Genomic DNA, 20,931 nt, shown 5'->3' with positions numbered 1-20,931 from the left:
AAAATTTGTAGCCATTATTTCATCAAATACTTTTTCAGTTACACGCTCTTTATCGACTCCTCAATAATATGCAAGTTAGATCTTTTATTATTGTCTCTCAGCTTCCTGATATTTATTTATTCCTCTTCAGTCTACTTTCTCTCTGTTTTTTGGATTCAGGAATTTCTATTATTCCATCTTTAAAGTTACTGATTCTTTTCTCTGTATATTTATTTCACTATTGAGTCAACCAGTGAGTTTTTAACATTTTGATTACTGTATCTTTTAGTTTTAAACTTTTCACTTTTCCTCTCTTTGCATTTTCTATTTATTTGTTGAGATTTTGCTATGTTTTTCATTTGTTTTAGTTTGTATGCAACAATTAATTGAAGCATTTTTATGATGGCTGCTTTAAAAATCAGCTATCATAATTACAACATTTGTATCATCTTGGCATTGCCAACAGTTGATTGTTTTTTCTCATCCCAGATGAGATTTCCTTTGTTTTAGGTTTAGTGAATGATTTGCAATTGTATCCTGGACATTTTGGGCATTATGTTTGTGAGGTTCTGAATGTTAGTGAATCTTCTTTAATTCACAGGAAATCACCATGCTCAGGTGTAACATGCAGGTTCAATTGGGAGTGGATAGTTAGCTCCCTGCTTGAGATCTGCTGTCCCAATTCTGGCATAAACAAAGTATTAATTCTTATCACCTTACTCTGCCTCATTGTGGAGGGTGGGGGTGAAAACTTTGCCACCTGCTGGTCTCTACTGATACCTCCCTGGTGAAAGCAGAGCTTGCACTGCATCATTGCTTCCTGCTGAGGGTGAAGGTTCTGCTCCCTGTTGAGTCCTGCTGACACTGGCAGGGTTGGGGAGAAGTGAGGTGCCAACTAATAGTTTTACCACATTGCTGCTTGGTGGGGTGGGAGTTCAGCTCCCCACTGAGCCTGCTAACATCAGAGAAGTGATGTGTGTTTTTAAAAGATCACTCTGGTTCTGTATTGAGTATGGATTGTCTTGAGACAAGCAATAATTCAGGAAAATACAGGGAAAGGTGACTGTCAGTCTAGGTTAGAGACACTATCCATGTAGATCCACTTTAAACCTCTAGGAAACTAAATGCAATAGTTGTTATCATTTCAAATAAGGCTCATGTCATGATGCCTTTTATGATGGAGAGCATCTTGTATTTAGATGGAGATAATTATTCGGTTTGAAGTACATATAGTATAGAATTATTTTCTTCATTCCATGCAAGAATTAAGGGGTGTCACATTATTTTTCTGGGAACAGACTGAAATCAGTGGATTAACATGTTCTGTGGCTCATTCGTGGTTACATCAGATTTTACTTAAGTAAAATTTACCAGGAGTAAATAAAAATATTATAAAAGATTATAAAATGACAGTTAAAAATTTGGGCTTTGGAATATGGCAGACCTGGATATAAGTCCCAACTTCCTGATTTATAGATATGTGACTTCAGAATAAGCACTTAACCTCTTTAAACCTCACATCCCACATCTGTTAAATGGGTTTGAAAATACTCATTTATCATAGACTGTTGTGAAGGTTAAGATATAGAGTGAAAAGCTGTGTTGTTATATTTCATTCTTGGAAGGCACTATACAACGATTATTTTTCTTCTGAGGACATTTTTATGTCTCATGATTTAGATAATTTCCTCAAAGGCAAGAAAGATTATCCAAATCAGTAGTGCTTTTGCGTAAGATGTCACCCTGCTGATATATGTCAAATAGAAGGCACCTAATGATTTTATATTGTGCTGTTTAAACTTGTAGAATTATAATTTTTGGAGAAATTAAATACATGTTTTTTCGTGTTTTTTTTTTTTTTTTTTTTTTTTTTTTTTTTTTTTTTTTTTTACCAAGTTTCAGTGGGATTGATGCTCAAAGAATGGTGAATAGAACTAAAGGCAAACTTAACCAACTTAGACTAAGCCGGTCTTGGTTACGCAAGACTCTCGGAGTCTATGTCTATTACTAGAATAATTCTAATTAGGCCTATGATTTCTAAAAGTCACAAAACTTTTCTGTGTCTCTTTTTTTTTTTTTTATCTCTGAGATGGCAGTGAGGACAGTTATTAGTTTTCTGTTTGCCACACTTGTCTAGTAAGCCAGTGTCTTGGGTTCATTTGTGTGTTGATCCTTTGCTTGTCTGTTGATGAATGGCGTTTAAAGAGGATGAATTTGATTGTCTTTCTCTTACTTGACTAAAAATAACAAATGCTTAATAAATTCATACTGTAAGCAAGGCACTTTAGAAGCATCCTTTAAGATAGTGAGTTATCACATAAGAGTCCCTGAGACAGACTTTTTGACAGTCTCTTCAAAATCTATTCCCTCCCTCTTAATATTGTCCACATGTTCATCTTCCTCTAGGCAGCCATGTGCCCAGGAAAGGCTGGTTCTGCCCTCTTGTTGGTCAAGAAGAGGCTTTTAATTTGTTTAACCAATTTGATGCCCCCCCCATTCCTTTGCCAGTGATTGTTTAGACATCAGCCTGTGAGACAATTTTAGTCATTAAATAGTCTTCTGCTAGGTTCCTGGGAAGGGCTTATTTATTCCAAAAAGGAGGAACAAAAAATGAATGTCCTCTGCCTTCTTCTGGACGTGTTTACATGTGAAACTCACACCTATTGCAGCCATCTTGTAGACATGGGAGGAGAAGTTCCAAGAATAGCCAAGAGTCTTCTGATGGTGGAACAGAGGTGAGCCACTCTCTGAATTAACCCAGCATCATACTTTGTCTAGGTTTCTTGTATTTTTTAAGCACATCTTCTTGTTGTGTAGGCCAGCTGAGTGAAGGTTTCCTGTTACTTCTAGCTAGAGGTAAACTGAGAAAGTCCCTATATTCAAAATGAACTAATAAATCACAGATGGAATGCAAGCAGGGTGAAAATAAAATTCCATAGTGCACTATATGAAAAGTAACACGAAGGGCAACTGAACTCAAGAAATACTTCAGGATTTTCTGCTAAAATGATATCTATTGCCTCTGTCTAAATTCAGTTTTTTCCCCTGATGCCTCATGGCACGCTGTTTACACTTTACGTATGCCATTTACATTATCACTTATAATATAGTTGCATATGATCGTCTTAATTTTCTAGCATGTAATCTTGAAGGCCTATATTTTTGCTGCTTATACAAGTGTGTACTGTTGTACAAGTAGGAACTGAGGAAGCATTTTTTGAATGAATAAATAAATATTATACAGGATTATAGAACTTCAAAAGAAGGTGAGGCCAGACTTACCCAAGTGAAGAGAGCTTATTCTACTTTATAAATACATTGAGTTGAATGGGAAAGGCATTACAGAAGCATTTGAAATTGTGCCTTGAAAGATCAGTGAGGTTCGAATTAGTAAAAAGAAAAGCCTGGGGAGGGTGTTCTTGGGGAAAAATAAAGAGACAAAAGGGATATCTAAAGCAAAGTTGTAAAATTGTCTAGTTTTTATGAGAAGTAGAAGTAAAACTGGAAAAATAGATCAGAGTCAAACTGGAAAGATCTCAAATGCCAGAATGAAGAGCTTGTCATTACCTTCTAAGAATTATAGAAGAACTAGAGATTGAAACAGAAGTATTAAGTTATACAAAAATGATGTTTTATAGAAATATTAATCTAAAATTCCTCCTTGCCTACCCTTTTCTATATGAATCTAAGGGCATCTTTACAAATTTCCTTTATGACTGGGTACCTTCCAGTTGCATACATCAAACCATACCATGATGGGGCACATTTTCTGAATATAGAGTGCTGTTGATGAATATACATGATCATTGAATACAATACAACAGAATTCAAGTAAGAATATTCTCTCCGACCCTTCTCTTCCCCTTTGCTTATTTCTTTCCTCCTTCAGATCTCTCCTCATTCCAGGCCACTTTTTACTGTTCTTACTGGTAAAACAGTGTAATATAGACCCTCTGCAGTATTAATAGAGCTAGCTTTGCCATCAGATACTTGTAGCTCAACATTGGGCATGGAGATATTTAATATCAATGGAATGCTAATGGAAGAATGAGCAGAGCTTTCAGAAAACTAAAAAAGCAGCAATATCGTAGAAGATATGGGCAGTGAGAATTTTTAACATTGCTACTAAGTTTAATACGGAATTTTGGGAAAAAAAATCAGGACTCTGTGGAGAATGTATCAAATGTGGACTTTTGCACCGTGTAGGTCTTGTGGCATTGAGTGATATTAAAACATGTTAAGTGATGGCTGGTAGGCTAAGCAATGTAGTCTGGTTACAAGCCCAAGAATACCTAGGCATAGTCCCAAGAGAAGTTTGTAATCAAATGCAGCTTGCAGAGAGAGTTTCAAATCTTACATGATTTTCATAATGAATGTTTTGGATTATCACAATATGTTTTCCTATGCTCATTTTCATCTAGATGGAGGGGGGATTTCAAGAATCCATGCCTTATACTTTTTATTTCAGTTCCTTAAGGTACTCAGAATTTCCTTGCCAGAAGGATCCATGTAAAAATTAGAATCCATCTTGAAATTCAACTAAAGACTGCATCCCTAAGTTGTTTCAAAAAATTGAGAGCTGAACATATTGTAATCCTCAGAGCTGTCCCTAGACAGACAATATTGCAGAAGTTTTTGCCCATGTGTCTTTGTTTTGCAAATGAATATGCAACATTACATTAGAGCAACAAAAAAATTAATCTTGGAATCGAAGAATCTAACAAATGTTGAATTGAAAAACAAGTTAGTTAACCTTAGAGAAAAAGAAAAGAAACATTTAGTAATTTATTAATGCCTCAAATTTTATAGTGATTTTTCCATTGACAGTCAAGGGAAAGGGGAAGGAACTAGAGACTGTGTATAGAATTAAATGCTGTTTTAAATGAATGTCTACTGTTGTTCCTGTAAATACTATATAATAAAGTTAAATTATTCAGATATTACTGAGAAATGTATTCTTATGAAAAGCACCAGGAACATAGCCAATCTCATTTCAAAACAAGGCAAAAAATAAAATAAAATTGTACCATTTACAGAAACCATGGCTTAGAACACCTCTCATGACCAGAATTGTTACAATTCTAGTATAAAATCTGGTGGAATTATTCTTTAAAATCTCATGGAAATATTACTATGAAAATACTTTCTAGTTTCATGTGGTATTGTGGATAATATGGAAAACTTTTGGTGAATCTATTTTTGTCTCTTTAAACTATACTTATAACAGCATTTAGTTTTCTTCCTAATCATCTAAAATACATGGTCTACCCTTGGTTTAAATGCTAAAAACACGACTGAATTTTCTACGAAGTTTAAGAATAACAGTGTTTGAAAAGAGACTTAAAAATCAAGGTAAAACTTTTTTTTTTTTTTTTTTTTTGAGATGGAGTCTCGCTCTGTCACCCAGGCTGGAGTGCTGGAGTGCAATGGCGCGATCTTGGCTCACTGCAAGCTCCGCCTCCCGGGTTTACGCCATTCTCCTGCCTCAGCCTCCCAAGTAGCTGAACTACAGGCGCCCGCCACCACGCCCGGCTCATTTTTTGTTTTGTATTTTTAGTAGAGACGGGGTTTCACCGTGTTAGCCAGGATGGTCTCGATCTCCTGACCTCGTGATCCGCCCGTCTCGGCCTCCTAAAGTGCTGGGATTACAGGCGTGAGCCACCGCGCCCGGCCAAGGTAAAACAGTTTTTTTACTTAATAATTTAGTTTAAAATGTTCCCACTGTTTCTATTTGGATGGCATTACTGAGAAAGAGATCTATTAATAAATAGTTCTTTCTATGAAATATCTAAATGGAACACGGTTGATAAACTACTAGCTTTGCCTTCAGAGCCTTGGAAAAGAAAACCTTTTGCATTCTGCCTTGTGACACCTGCTGGCTGATGGTAGAAATGGCTGGACTAAGAAATTACCTTCATCATTTTCCACACTCCATAAATGATGTCAAATGGCTCTAAGGTTTGTCTCTTACCACTTCTCTTTATTGCCTTTTCGCTGATCTAATTTCTCTCATTGCCAACCTCCTTTAGTATTACTACTTCTGGTTATGACATTTCAGACAATGAAGTGTACTACTGAAATTTATTCTCTTGTTTAATAGATGTTTCCTCTATAATTCATTCAACTTTCTAAAGTGATTTGACCATAACTCATTACAAATGAGAAAACTGGCATACGGAGAGGTTCAGTGTTTTAGTCCTATATCTTTAGTGACCAAGATATAACTAGAATTTACTTCTCTTACTTTTTTTTCTTTTCTTTTTTTCTTTTTTAAGACAGAGGATCTTGCTCTATTCCTGAGGCTGGAGTGCAGTGGTAAATCTCGACTGACTGCAGCTTTCGTCTCCCAAGCTCCAGTGATCTTTCCATTTCAGCCTCCCTACTAGCTGGGATTACAGGTATGTGACACCATGCTCAGCTAATTTTTAAAATTTTTTTGTAGACATGGGGTCTCACTATATTGCCCAGGCTAATTCTCTCACTTTCTAACATGGCTCTCTTCCCATAGCACTGCTCAGCCTTCAATCAAATGAAGTAAATGGATTTTGCTGGAAACACAGTTCTTGTGAGAGGATGTAATACATTCAGCTCTGTATGCTGACCAGCATGTTCACTCTTCACTCTTTTTCTGTCATTCCCACTACTCTGTGAGGCAAAACAGCATTTGCTGTGGCACTGAAGACATATCCTGAGGACTCAAGTTTGAGGCTGTTTCTCCCAGGCCTGAAAAAAACCTATCACCAGCCTAGGCATTGTAGAGATCCTTTCAACTTTTAACAATAATTTTCTTCTGAGTAATCAAATTCTAAGTTAAAGTTGGTAGAGAATTTTAAAGAGCAGAGAGCTGGCAGGTTATATTGTTTTAAATATTTGTATATCTGATATACACATAGATAGGCTCAAGAATTGCCCGTCCCAAATCATGTATATTATTATTGCTTAGTATAGATTTAATGCAAATGTGTTTAGTAAAACATTTTTGGTGTTTATCTAAATTTGGAATATTAAACAGCTTTAGAATAATTTCATTTTCATTAATTTTATTGGTTATTATGGAAATAAATCTAAGTTCAGCTGAACAAACATAAGATATGTTTTTTAATTCCTATTATAAACATTACTTCAAAGTTTAAAAATCTCTCATGTGATACCTATTAACTTTTTGGGATTTCCTGAGGTGTACTTGTAAGTCTATTCATACCTACTGTGCCTATGACTCGAAGAGAAGTCAAATAAGGAAGAAGTTCCAAAAATGAGTAAGTATTAGTGGAGGATAACACATACCATCCTAACTTTGTTTCTTCTGCATAATTTTCTGACTTTTGGCATTTTTTCATTTTTTAAAATTTTTGATAACCTAGTTTGTTCAGTTTTGAATCACGTATACATACATGGTTCTTTGTATGCTTGTGAATCATTTTTAGTTCTGTAGCTCTTAGATTTAAACATGTTTTTCTTTTAAAAGAGAAGGTTCATCACCAGTTTTTATTTATTAGGTATAATATCTAGTAATTTTATTTACAAAACTTTTACTTAAAAATGTTTATTAAGCTAATTATTAATTTTGGGGAATTTAAGCTTTGTTGTATTTGAGAACTTACTCTTATATAAAGAATAGAAGATCATCTGAAACCAATTATCTATAGTGCTTATATGACCACTCCTTCGTTTGCTGCTTATTTTTCTTTCTTAGCTGGCTAACATGCTAGAGATCTGTGGCAAATTGCCTTTACGAATAAAATTGTGGCTTGATCTTTCTATCACCTATCTCATGAAAAGCCTGAAAATGTTAGATATTAATTGAGTCATTAAAAATAGTCTATTGCTAATGGGTTTTCATCTTTGTAACTTTAATCTAAACACCTACAAAACACTTTGGAAAAAGTACAAATCTCATTTGGTCTGAAAATACACTGTAGGCCAAAATTTTTTACTTTCTTTATCTGAGAAACTATTTGGGGGCTAGAAAATGATTTCTCTTTAAATTCTTTATCTATATATCTTTGAATTTCCTGCATAGTCTACCTATCTCATTAGCTCAAAATTCTCAATAGCTGGTCTTTTACATGAACGTGTAATTACTTTATCCCCTTGTCATGGTCCTTGTTCAGAGTGGAAACAACTTTTGCTCCAAATAGGACTTCCATGATCATAGATTGAGAAAGTTAGATGTTGCAATAGCCATAGAGTTTACTTTCCATTGCATAAATGAAATAGAAAGTTTCATCAAATATTATAGGAGATTATAATTTACTTTAATTATTAAAAGCTTATTTTTATTAATTTATTAATTTTTTCCACTGAATTTTCAAATTTATCAATGTAGTTACTTATATTCTTGTTATCTTTTTATTTTCTCTTCAATTGTACAATGGAGTTTAAATATCAGAAGCCATATGTTTTCCATCTTAAAATGCAATTAGGAACTGAGAAACCCAAAGGATGTGATTATTCTGTAAATATTGGTAGATAACCAAATATTATCATGTTAATTTCTGACATGAAATACAGGAAGTGTGGCAAAAGAATCAGAAAAAAAGAAAAAGAGAGGAAAAAAAAGAACACTTTAAAAGAAAGAAGAAATCTTGTAACCATAAAACAAGAACAGGGTACTATAAAAATGGACATAAAGAAAGCCAAAAAATAAATAAATAAATAAATAAATAAATAAATAAATAAAGCAGCTAGAAATAGAAAAAATGAGAAGTAAAACATTAATTATTTTCTTGGAATAAAACAATTTTTTTTTCAGATTGAAATGATTCCTAAGGTTTTATATAAATGTTGAACTCACCACACACCAAAACATATCATCACAAAATTTCATAATCAAGGATTCAAAGGGAAAAAATAGTATGCATAATTTCAGGGAGAAGAAAGAAACAAAAGAAAGCAGATCTACTAAAAGTAATCAGAATAACTCTGGACTTTTTAAGGTAACATTGAAAGCTAAAAGTCAATGAAGAACTATCTTCAAAAATTTTCTAAAGAAAAAGAATGTCCAGTTAGAAGTCTGCTTAGCCAGTATCAATCACTGGAGACTCAAGACTATTTTCAACCATTCACGTTCTCAAATAACACATTTCTTTACCTAACAAGATATTGGAGAATGTGTTCCATCAATCAAATGAATAAAACAAGAATAGTGAACACATGAGATTTGGGGAGCAGAAGCTCCAACACAGAAAAGCAATAAAAGGAAGAATCCAGACTAAGAGCTGTGTACTACTTGTACAAGGAAATTACCTCTAAAGGGTGAATCTAGAGGCTTCTGGAAAAAATCCTCTTTGAGCAGATGAAACTGACAGAATGCCTGATACATCTAAATAGCTAAAGAGGAGATTTAGTAATTGATGAAGAGTTTGGAGCTGAATTAGTAATGAGTGTAAAAAGAACCAAACAAATGAATAAAATAAGATATATGCAATAACTAGGGAAAACAATGGGAAGGGAAAACTAATTGTATTAATCCATTCTCATATTGCTATAAAGAATACTACCTGAGACTGGGTTATTATAATGGAAATAGGTTTAATTGACTCACAGTCCTGCAGGCTTAACACGAAGCATGGCTAGGAGGCCTCAGGAAACTTACAATCAAGGCAGAAGATGAACGGGAAGCAGACACCTTGCTCACAAGGTGGCAGGAGGAAGTGTGTGTGAGAATGAGGAAGTACCACACTTTCAAATCATCAGCTCTCATGAGAACTCACTCGCTATCATGAGAACTGCATGGGGAAACTGCCACCATGATCCAATCGCCTCCCACAGGGTTCCTTTCTCCACATGTGGGAAGTGTGGGGATTAAAATTTGAGATGAGATTTGGGTGGGGACACAGAGACAACCGTATCACTGATCACAGTCTATTACACAGCTCAGCTTAAAGAAAAAATTTATTGTTGTGATAATATATACTCCAAATATTAATCTAAAGAAGTTACAATATAATTCCCATGGAATATGGTGGAATTGTTCTAAATATTAGGGGATGGGAGGTTGAAAGGAGAGAATGCTAAATGCTTGTGATCTGCAGTGGAAGTGTATAAACAATACTTAAAACTGAGAATTCAAATTCAAGAAGAAGCAAAAAGATTATGTTCCTTAGAAATATGGTAAGTTATGCCAAAATAATCAGGCAAAAAGTATAAATTAAAGAATGTGATTAGAAACATGGTGATATATACCAACATAATTGGCTAAGAGAGAAAAAAATTGTTGCTATGGAGGGGGAAAATTTGAAAGTAGAGGTAGGGATTTACTAATATTTATAATAAAATTTCTGGGCCAGGTGCAGTGACTCATACGTGTAATCCCAGCACTTTGGGAGGCCAAGGCAGGTGGATCACTTGAGGTCAGGAGTTCGAGACCAGCCTGGCCAACATGGTGAAACCCCATCTCTACTAAATACAAAAAATTAGCCTGGTGTGGTGGCACATGCCTGTAATCCCAGCTACTTGGGAGGCTGAGACAGGATAATTGCTTGAACCTGGGAGGCAGAGGTTGTAGTGAGCCAAGATTGCGCCATTGCACTCCAGCCTGGACAATAAGAACGAAACTCTGACTCAAAAAAAAAAAAAAAAAAAATTCTGGGACTATTTGGTGCTTTTAAACTCTTTTGAATTTAAAATCTTATAAAATTAAAATTAAGGAAAAATAGAAATATGGAAACTAATCAATACAAAAATCCCAACAAACAAACCACATAAAATGCAATATTTTAATCATTTTTAATTATACTAGAGACAGTGTCACACTATGTTGTCAAGGATGGTCTTGAACTTCTAGCCTTTTAAGAACCTTCCAACTTGCCCTCCAAGTGCTGGGGTTACAGGCATGAGCCATCAAACCCAGTCTGGAAGATATTTTTAAAGCTCATGGTTAAAGCAAGGAAAGATAATTAGATACAAATGGATCTCTCAGCCAGTTGAAAAAATTAACATAGTGCTTATCTGTTTATTTAAAAGGCTTTGTTTTGAAGTCACCTAGAGCATATTTGAATGTGGATAACAGATTATATTCTTTTAATGTTTTTTTCTTATTTACTACCAATAGGTACTAGAAGATAAACGTGTGTTCTTGTAGACCACCGTGAATTCTTGGGGAAACAAATCGGGGTATAAATGAACAGTACTGACGTAAGACCTATTAAGAATTCGGCCGGGCGCGGTGGCTCAAGCCTGTAATCCCAGCACTTTCGGAGGCCGAGACGGGCAGATCACGAGGTCAGGAGATCGAGACCATCTTGGCTAACACGGTGAAACCCTGTCTCTACTAAAAAATACAAAAAACTAGCCGGGCGAGGTGGCGGGCGCCTGTAGTCCCAGCTACTTGGGAGGCTGAGGCAGGAGAATGGCGTGAACCCGTGAACCTGGGAGGCAGAATTTACAGTGAGCCGAGATCGCGCCACTGCGCTCCAACCTGGGCGACAGAGCGAGACTCCGTCTCAAAAAAAAATAAAAAATAAAAAAGAATTCAAAACTTGCAAATATAAAACAAATGGAGGGAAATGAGATGTCTGGTACCAACAATTATAATAGGGATTTAGGAAATGAAAAAATAATTATTAGATCCAATAGCATATGATCTAAAATTATTTAATTAATGCTTCAAATGACCATTATGTGGTAACTTTTGTGCTCTGAGTTATATCAGGCACAAAATATAACATGCTCTTTTTTAGGAAGGCAATTGAATTTATGTATGAGAGAATTTATTTCATTTAATAATTACAAAATACAGGACAAAATCCAAAATTGTAGAATAATTGAAAATGACAGCAGAAAGAATACTTTGTGCAGTTTGTAAAGAAAGTGAATATTTTTGGAAGAGCTATATTTGAGATGGGACTTAAGGAGGGGAGGGATTTCTGGATGAAGAGGAGGCAGAGGAATTTACAGATGAGGTGGGAAACAAAGGTGAAACTCATCAAACTGGAGTGAAAGGCACACATTGGCAAGTCATGGAAAGTGATACAGTTGGGAAAAATGATACAGGTGGGACCAGATTACTAAGGACTACGGGTTTTACTATACTAGATACTAGAAGTTATTTTAGGTTCTGTAAATGCACAATTAATAAGATTTTTAAGAAGTTAGCTTGGCAAATAGTATAAGGAAAACAGAGAGGAGAGAGTCTGGTGGCAATAAGATGAGGTAGAGGTTGTATGTATGAATTGTTGCAAGTCTTCATTAGAGCGGAACTGCAGAGATAAGTGTAATGAAACATTGAGAATTTGTAATACCACTTACATTTTACAGTTATGAAGTTGGGTCAGAGAGAAAGGATTATATCATTAACTAAAATGGGTAACTTCACATGGAGAGTTTGATGAAAGGCGTTTGTAAAGAAATTATAACTCATCTAGCCAGTTAATATCAACATATTTAGAAGACTGCTTCTCACCCTCTGTTTCTCTGGAGTGCTAAAGATATCTGATTGAACACTTTTTAAAAACATATTTAATGGGAACGACTGTATAGACAGCGGCTGGGAAGTTATACTAGGTTTTCTGAGTGAAGAGGAACATCTACAGAAAGATAAAGCTGGGGAACTGCCCTACCTATCCAGAAAAATCATATCCAGTCTCAAGCAAACGGTTGCTGAAAGTATAGTCATCATATCATTTAACTCCAGTTGTGCAGATAATAATGTTAGGTTGTATATCTGTTTAGCTGGCATAGACATGGCCAATTTTTCCATTGGTAGGGGTTTGCAAATAAATTATATCTTTGTTTTGTCTTGTTTCATCTCCATGGATTTGTGATTGCGATGATACCTATACAATTAAATGCAACCAAGTGCTTTGTGTACATATAGTTGATTCCTTTTGTTTAAAAATGTTAAGACTCTGAGATCCTTGTGATAAGCCAGACCCAGAGGTTAATTAGGTCGAAAGTAATTTGATCACATTACTGCAGTTGAAGTTGGTGGCAAGCATGTGGCCACAATTCTGTTTAAGATTTAAAATATTTGTATTGCAACCAAGAAGCCTAAACCCTGGTCATGTCGTGCTACGTGTACTGGAAGAAGAAAGAGGAAGAGTGAAGGTGATGTCGGGTTATGGGGAGGGTGAAGAAAGAGGGAGGAAAAGGCATCTCCCACCCAGCCTCTATGGTGTCTTGTAAACTGCAAGGATAGGGAGCTTTTTTTTGTTTTAGAGGTACAAATTTTTAACTTACAACATTGTGTTTCTTTTTATTTGGACAGTTTGTCTAAATTTGGTTTATTCAGTATAGCCCCAGACTATTTTGTCTCTTTGAACTAGATGAAATAATTATAGCTTCCCCCTGCCCCGAACAATAACAAATCGAGCAAACCTGAAAGACTTGTGTTTTTCTATTTATTCCTTTTGTGTATTTCTAAAAAGTATGAAACCAACTGCTGCTTTCTTCTAGTGGTATCACATATTCATAAGATTCATATCAAAAGAGTTACCGAAGTTTGACTTGTCTTCTACTTCACATTCAAGTTTGCTGAGAAATATTGCTGAAGACCATTAATCAGGGATACTGCTGTGGTGAGTATGGAAATTTTTAACACTGTTTATTATGGCCCATGACAGGATGGAGTGTGCCTCCTTTTTGGTGTGTACAGTGCACGCCCTACCAAGGAACTGCTTCTCAGCTGGGAATTTTAGTGTGCCTAACTCTGACATGCCCTTTAGTACCAGGCCTGAGCAAACTACCTTGAGGCAGATTAAGTCCATGTCTGCTTGTGATACAGACATGGAGAAACTCATTTTTCACAGCTATAAGCATCCATCCAGAGAAGTCAGAATAAGAAAAGACAACACGGAGCTATCACTGTGGAATGAGTGCATTGGGTAGACCTGAGATACCTCTTTGAGCTCCCGTAAGTGAATACTTTCAGGAAAAAGGGTTCTGAGGCCCTGGAGTTTTGCATACATTAACTTATTCCATAATTTATAGTCAGTGACTATTCATCAAGCGCCTACAATATACCTTGTGATATAGCAGTGAAAGGTTCGTCTTTAGGGAAGAAGACAAACTGTGGGTGTGAGTTACTGGAATGCTCTAATATTTACTTTGTTGATATGGCAGGCAGTTAGAAACAGGATATGCTTTACTACATATTCAAAGAAAAAAAAACCAGGAAGTAAACACTGAAAATGTTAACATTGGTTATTTTGAAATAATGGGATGATGGGTGATGTTTATTTTCTCCATTATTTCCTTCCAAATTTCTAAATTTTTTATAACATGTATTATTTTTATATTCAGAAAATTGAAAGCTCCTGTTAATGTTTTCCCTTACAGTGTGGAATCCAAATGTTTGAGCTAAAGTTACCAGGAGAGCTCACAGGCCAAAGTGAGTTTAGCCTGGGATTCCGAGTTGTTCCCTGGAGTCAATCTGGGCAGGGCAAGGACAGAGGCACAGTCTCTATGTAAATCATGAATTAATGTCAAGCTAAAAAGAGTAGTGGGAGAGAGCTGGGAAGGCAGGATAATTCACAGCCTGAGTCAGAGCTGGGTCAAGGCTCAGGAAGGTGTCAACTCAAAGTTTCATCCTGAGCTTTCCCAAGCCCGTGGACCCTGATTGGCAACTCTGAAATCCAAGAGCTCTGCAACTTTTCAGAGCTTTCTTTTCATTCGACAGTAAAATCTAATCTGACTTCTACTCATTTGGTGGTAAAATTTTACCTTAACTTACATGATGCTGTTATAGGCCACTTATAATTGTGTTTAATTTTTAGATTCTGCTCAGACATGCTGGAGTTGTTAGATAATATGTATTTTATGTTCCATGTGACCTTTCTAAAACCCACAAACATCTGATTCTGAAACATAAATGACCCCAGGGTTTTAGAGAAGTTATAGTAGATGTATCTATTTGACATTTCTCTCTATATATACTGAAGTCACTTCCAATTCGCATTTTCTAAAATAGAACTCACCTTGCCCTTCAAACCTGCTTTTTCAGATGTTCTATCTCTGTTCCTTTTGTGGCTATCCTCCCAGATACAGAAACTTAAAACTAATATCTTAATGAGACCCTTAATGGTTAGTATTATCTACAGCTGTTAGTCTTCCAATAGGACATACTATCCCCAAATTTTTATTACTCCAATCTCTCATTTGCATTCATGACAGATTGATCATCTGAAACATGTGGTTTCCAAGCCTTTAGTAGCATCCAGCTTTCTACCAAATTAATAAAACACCTCACCCTGGAATTAAGGACCTCACCTCACCATATGCTCCCAACCTCACCTCTCTAATAACCCTCTAGAGGATTTTATTTTCCCCTAGAGAATCTTAGTCTATACTCCTGCCTTAAACATATTTAGATTTTCATATTTTACTCACTGCTAATACCATCTCTGTCCACTGGAGTAATCTTTAATTACAGCAACTAACATATTATATTTTCCAAGTGAAAACAGCACCTCCTCCATGAAGCCTTCTATAGTCAGCCACAAGTGACTTGCAATCCTTTGAACTCATACTATATATTAACTGCCTGTTCCACGTGAAAAGTATATCCAGCCTTGTTTTGTCTATATTCACGTATTGGTGGATACTTAACCCAATAGCAGAGCATATAGTTGGCCTTCAATAATGTGAATTTCCTTCTACATAAATATGTAATATTGTTAATATCTAGTATCTCCATATTCCCTATAGTGCTTATAGTACATGTTCAGTAAATATTTGTCAAACGCTGGGATGAAACTACTATAAAAGTGCAAAAAGTGGACTCCTATTCCAATAACTAGAATCTTCCCCTAAGATGTATATAATACTCTTCATTAACTTACAAAAGTCCCATAACCACAACATGTGAGTATAATCCTTTGCCTAGATATGTTATTTTGGTTAAGAAGTCTGGAAATCTCATGAGCTCCAAGAAGACTTTCTAAAGAGCATTCTGTAAAGCCCCTGCAAAAGCTATCTTAGCAAAATTTCCCACACCAATTAAATGTGCAAAAATGGCTTACATGGAGATTAACCTCTGGGTTTAAGGGTAAGTTGACTTCCTCATTTTATTTAAAATAAGTTACTTTCCACTGGATTGGAAAGCCAAATAAGGTCAAAAATTGAATTCACTAGAGGCTGCTTGTTAAGAAAAGTATGTGGCAAAAGCATTTATTCTGTAAAGACAAATTTAATCCAATGAAAGACAATCACTTAAAAATTAAAATGGGTATTTGGAAGATAAATAAAGGGCAGGAATAAATTATCAAGCATGGAGTATGAATAATGATAATTTTATAACATGTTTATCCTTTTTATTATTTACATTTTATTAGTGATTGTATTGAAAAAATATTGTTAAAAAATATTTTTTATCCAGCAGGTCTTCAGTGATGAGGGAAACAAGATGTTTTCCAGCAATTACTTTTGTTAGTTACCGATCAGTTTGAAGCTTTTTATTATGTTCCATGTACAGAGAAAATGATTTCTCTAGAGGAGTCTGATCCCGCAGACACAGTTCAGAATAGTGAAGTCTTTGGGCTTTCTGTACTAGGCCATTGAGTTATGCCTCAAATCCTTTGGGAGATACCAACAAAATGTCTAGGTTTAAAGTCCTTCTGTTCCAGCTTCCATGGGTCTGTTGATAGTACTCTTATTATGCAATAGAATTGAGCAGTTTTAATAATGTCTCCTCTTTTTTGAAAGTTTATCTTCCCTTGGATTTCTGATCATTCCATTCTTCTAGGTCTTCAACTTTTAAGGCTGCTTTTCCCCAATGTTCTTTCTTCTAAAACCAATGAAATCCCTTCTACGTACCTACTCCTTTCCTTTGGGACATCTCACACTCTTTAATGATTTTCAAATGTGTGTCCTTGCCTTATCTCCCTTTCCTAAGAAGTCACATGACCTGTAAATGGTGAAACTGGGATTTGAACCCAGGCTTGTAGACACTAAAGTCCAATTTCTCAATCATAACACTAACCCTGTAGGTTATGTTTCACTATTATCATTGCTGGCATTTACTGAGTGCCTTGATTCGGTGATACTATGTGCCAGTCACTGGGTTTAGATCCTTTCCATATGCTATGCTAATTTTCATGATAGGCCTTTAGTATTGTTCCAGTTTCCCAGGTGGAATTTTATGCTGTGGGTGTGGTCCATCAGAACTTAACGAGTTGTCATCTGCATTTTTAGTAAGATCTCAAAGGCAGGCATAGTTCTGGAGCACAGTTACACGCTGCTTTAAAACATTAGCACGCAAACTCAAATGTCTACATCAATGGAGTAGGTAGCATAAATAAGCAAATTAGGCTTTAAGACAATAGGGACTAGTAAGGATTGTGGAAAATTAAGAGGTGATCCCCCATCTGAAGTCATCCAGGTTCAGTTTGTAATGTCACTGTGTAAGTGAGCATGAAAGTAAGCCAGCCCACAGGTGCACACACATACATACATACACACACACAAACACATGGGCATGCACACTCAGATGGACAGTTTGCAGTCCCTTCAACTATCACTTTCCCTTTTCTTTCACAAGCAAAATTATTAGGTAGAATAGATAGATCAACACATACATACTGCCATTTGGGGGATGAATGTGAAGTAATTGGTTTGCATGTATTCATATTCAGAATCTTAAGACTAGTCTGATAAATGTCTGATGATCACTTTTCAGGAGTGTCTGCTTCAGTTGAATTGTTTTATTTAGGCAGTCATGAAAAACAAGCTTTAGTACTTTCTCAAAGAAGAAAAAATAGATCATGAATTTCTTTCTTTTTTTATCAGATGATAATAATACATAGCTTGAGAGCACAGCAGTTATCTCTCCACCTGAGGACTGACCCGAGGCTCCACTTTGAGATTGCGACGTGGTGCTCACCGTGGCATGGACAGTCAGCAGGCCAGACAAAGCCCCCCACTCGCGGTGCAGAACGCCATGGGTGACTCCCTTGCTGCTTGGTTTTTCAGCACTGGCAGATGGGACCTCATTGTTTCAAAGTTTCAGTTTGGAAAATTCAGACATTAAGGGTTAATCTACATTTTAAAGTAGTCGTCTTTGAAGGAAATTATGCTATAAATGAGAAACCTGTGTGGAGTTCTGGGTTCTTTATGTTAGCTTTGGCAGGGCCAGGAGACTGTTTTGATGATAGAGACGGCATTGGAAACCTGTATTTTATCTCGCAGGAAAACGAAGCAAATTTAAAACATTCCGCATTTGCCTTTTGACACCCCATAACCAAAAGATGAACTTTAATTTCTGGGAGGCCTCCCAGTGATTAATGCCTTTACGTTTATGACGTGAGAAGAATGAGCCGTATGTTACAGTTGGTCTTCTGTCCGTTTCTGAAGACAGCCTGTGCCAGGATTTTGATGTGCACTCGCGTTCTGGCACCAGGCTGCACACTTCTCACCCAGCACAGAGCCAGCTCACAGATCCTGTTCGGCACAGCGACTCCAGACATACAGCATGAATTTGAAGGCGGCCTCCTCAAATGTGGCAGGCACAGTCTCCCTCTTCCTATTTGGAGCCTGTCTGTGGGGCTAGGACCTCTCTCAGCTGCCTGTAAAGCGGCCTTGGAGAGCTGCTTTTGCTAGCTACTTATTGCGACAGTCTCTGGGAAAGGGGGGCGTGGCCCTCCAGGGCAGCTTCACAATTGTTTTCTGTTTCCTACCTTTGCTGGTAAAAGGAAACTGTTACTTTGCTCTTTTCACATATGCCTTAGAAATCATATGTTTCACTCTCTTGGAGGGGACAGTATTGGAGTGAAGACCTTTGGGTCTTTCTTTAATTCCTGCATCTCCTGTGGGAGACGAATGACATTCACTAAGCCATGTGTGGTAGCTGTGAATGCTGTCTACCAAAGATTTTTGGTTCTCCCCCACTTTATGGCTCCTGTTACGATGGTACTTCCTCTTCTGTGTGTAGCCACATAACTTGCTTTGTTCAATAAATATGGATCAAAAGTGGCATGTGTTACTTAGGACTGTAAACGTTAAGAGCTGGTGAATAAGTTACCACTCTCCCTTCTTGCTGCTGCGGTGATTGAAGAAGTCCCAGGTTGAGATGCGGCGTCTGTCAACCTGGGTCCCTGACAGAGTCCGAAGAACAGAGCATCCTTGCCCTCCAGTGTCAGACACATGCCATGAGGAAAAAATACATGTTCCTTTGTTAACCACTGTGATTTGGGGATTGTTTGCTACTGCATCGTAAGTAGAGCCACTGCCCTGAAGCTCAAACAGTACAGAGACAGACCCATCCCTTTCTTGTTTCACTCTTCCTTTTTAGGTATCTATAACATAGGTGAGTTTCTTCCATGTGGAAAAGGGACAAACAAAGTTGGCTTTAGCAGGTCCACCATCTTCCAGCTTTTCTCCCTGGGACAGGCTAGAGAGACCAAAATCTAAATCAAGAAGGGAGATAGGTAAACCTGCTATGTTCTTTAATTAGCTTTATTTACCACGAACACATTTAATACATTTTCATCCCCCTCAATTCTTGTTCATTACTTTTCACTTTGGTTGGGAGTACACAGGTAGGAAAAGTGCTGACGACTGTTTTCCAAAACCTCCAACACATTGTATAGCACACCACTTATTCCTCTATGTAGACAACAGGTATAGTATAGCATGCTATTTGTGTTGTTTCTTAAAGTCCTGAAATGAGAGCAGCCTGGTGGCTTATAGAAGTGGTAGACAGACTGGGCGCAGTGCTCACGCCTCTAATCCCAGCACTATGGGAGGCCTAGGGGGGTCAGGAGTTCGAGACCAGTGTGGCCAACAAGGTGAAATCCCATCTCTACTAAAACTGTAAAAATTAGTCTGGCGCAGTGGCAGGCACCTGTAATCTCAGCTGCTCTCAGCTGCTCGGGAGGCTGAGGCAGGAGAATTGCTTGAACCCGGGCGGCAGAGATTGTAGTGAGCTGAGATGGCGCCACTGCACTCCAGCCTCGGCGACAGAGTAAGACTCCATCTCAAAAAAAAAAAAAAAAAAAAAAAGTGGTAGGCACATTTCTAAGATGGGCCCTAAATTTCCAACCCCAGATGTGCATATTCTTTACATTACCCTTCCTTTTGGTGTATGAATTAAAATATCATTTGTGAGCCGGGAGCAATGGTTCATGTCTATAATCCCAGAACTTTGGGAGGCTGAGGCTGGCAGATCACTTAAGGTCAGGAGTTTGAGACCAGCCTGGCCAACATGATGAAACCCTGTCTCTACTAAAAATACAAAAATTAGCCAGGCGTGGTGGTGTGCGCCTGTATTTCCAACTATTTGGGAGGCTGAGGCAGGAGAATTGCTTGAACCTGGTAGGTAGAAGTTGCAGTGAGCCAAGATCATGCCACTGCACTCCAGCCTGGGTGACTCCATCTCAAAAAGAAAAGAAAAGAAAAGAAAAGATCATTTGTGCACAAATGAAACATTACTCCCGTGGTTAGGCCACACTATATAGCAAAGGTGAAAAGATTTTGCCAATGTAATTATGGCCACTTATCAGTTGAGCTTGAGTTTCCCAAAAGGGGGTTACCCTGATTGAGCCTAACTTAGTCCGGTGAGCTTTCTTCTTTTTCTTTCTTTCTTTTCTTTTTTTTTTTTTTTTTTCTGTGGTGGAGTCCCGCTCTGTTGCCCAGGCTGTAGTGTAGTGTCATGATCTCGGCTCACTGCAACTTCTGCCTCATCGACTCAAGTGATTCTCTTGCTTCAGCCTCCCGAGTAGCTGGGATTACAGGCGCCTGCCACCACCCCCAGCTAATTTGTTTGTATTTTTAGTTGAGACAGAATTTCACCATGTTGGCCAGGCTGATCTTGAACTCCTGATCTCAGGTGATCTGCCTGCTTTGGTCTCCCAAAGTGCTGGGTTTATAGGCGTGAGCCACTGCACCCAGCATCAGGTGAGCTTTTCAAACTGTTGATTAATAAATTTATTATTGTTTGAATCTACCAAATTGTGGTAATTTGTTATTCAGTAACAGAAAACTAATACAAAAGGAACATGATTGGACAGTTTTTTTTTT

The 20,931-nt window shown here is 37.1% G+C and overlaps 1 long non-coding RNA gene across 2 annotated transcripts; it reads left to right on the top strand.

Moving 5' to 3' along the window:
- The first annotated feature begins 5,415 nt into the window (after window positions 1-5,415).
- Window positions 5,416-20,317, top strand: LOC123573996 (uncharacterized). Of its 2 annotated transcripts, none has more exons than XR_012414560.1 (4): window positions 5,416-5,655; window positions 5,810-5,937; window positions 6,255-6,377; window positions 13,375-20,317. It is a non-coding gene; the product is annotated as an uncharacterized lncRNA (long non-coding RNA). The 2 variants fall into 2 exon arrangements; XR_006698777.2 differs by lacking the exon at window positions 13,375-20,317 and adding an exon at window positions 6,488-13,368 and having other exon boundaries at window positions 5,423-5,655.
- The last annotated feature ends 614 nt before the right edge of the window (window positions 20,318-20,931 follow it).

This window comes from Macaca fascicularis, chromosome 6 (assembly GCF_037993035.2).
Source record: "Macaca fascicularis isolate 582-1 chromosome 6, T2T-MFA8v1.1".
In the NCBI taxonomy this organism is placed as follows: Eukaryota; Metazoa; Chordata; class Mammalia; order Primates; family Cercopithecidae; genus Macaca; species Macaca fascicularis.
This window is presented reverse-complemented; position numbering and strand designations above follow the sequence as displayed.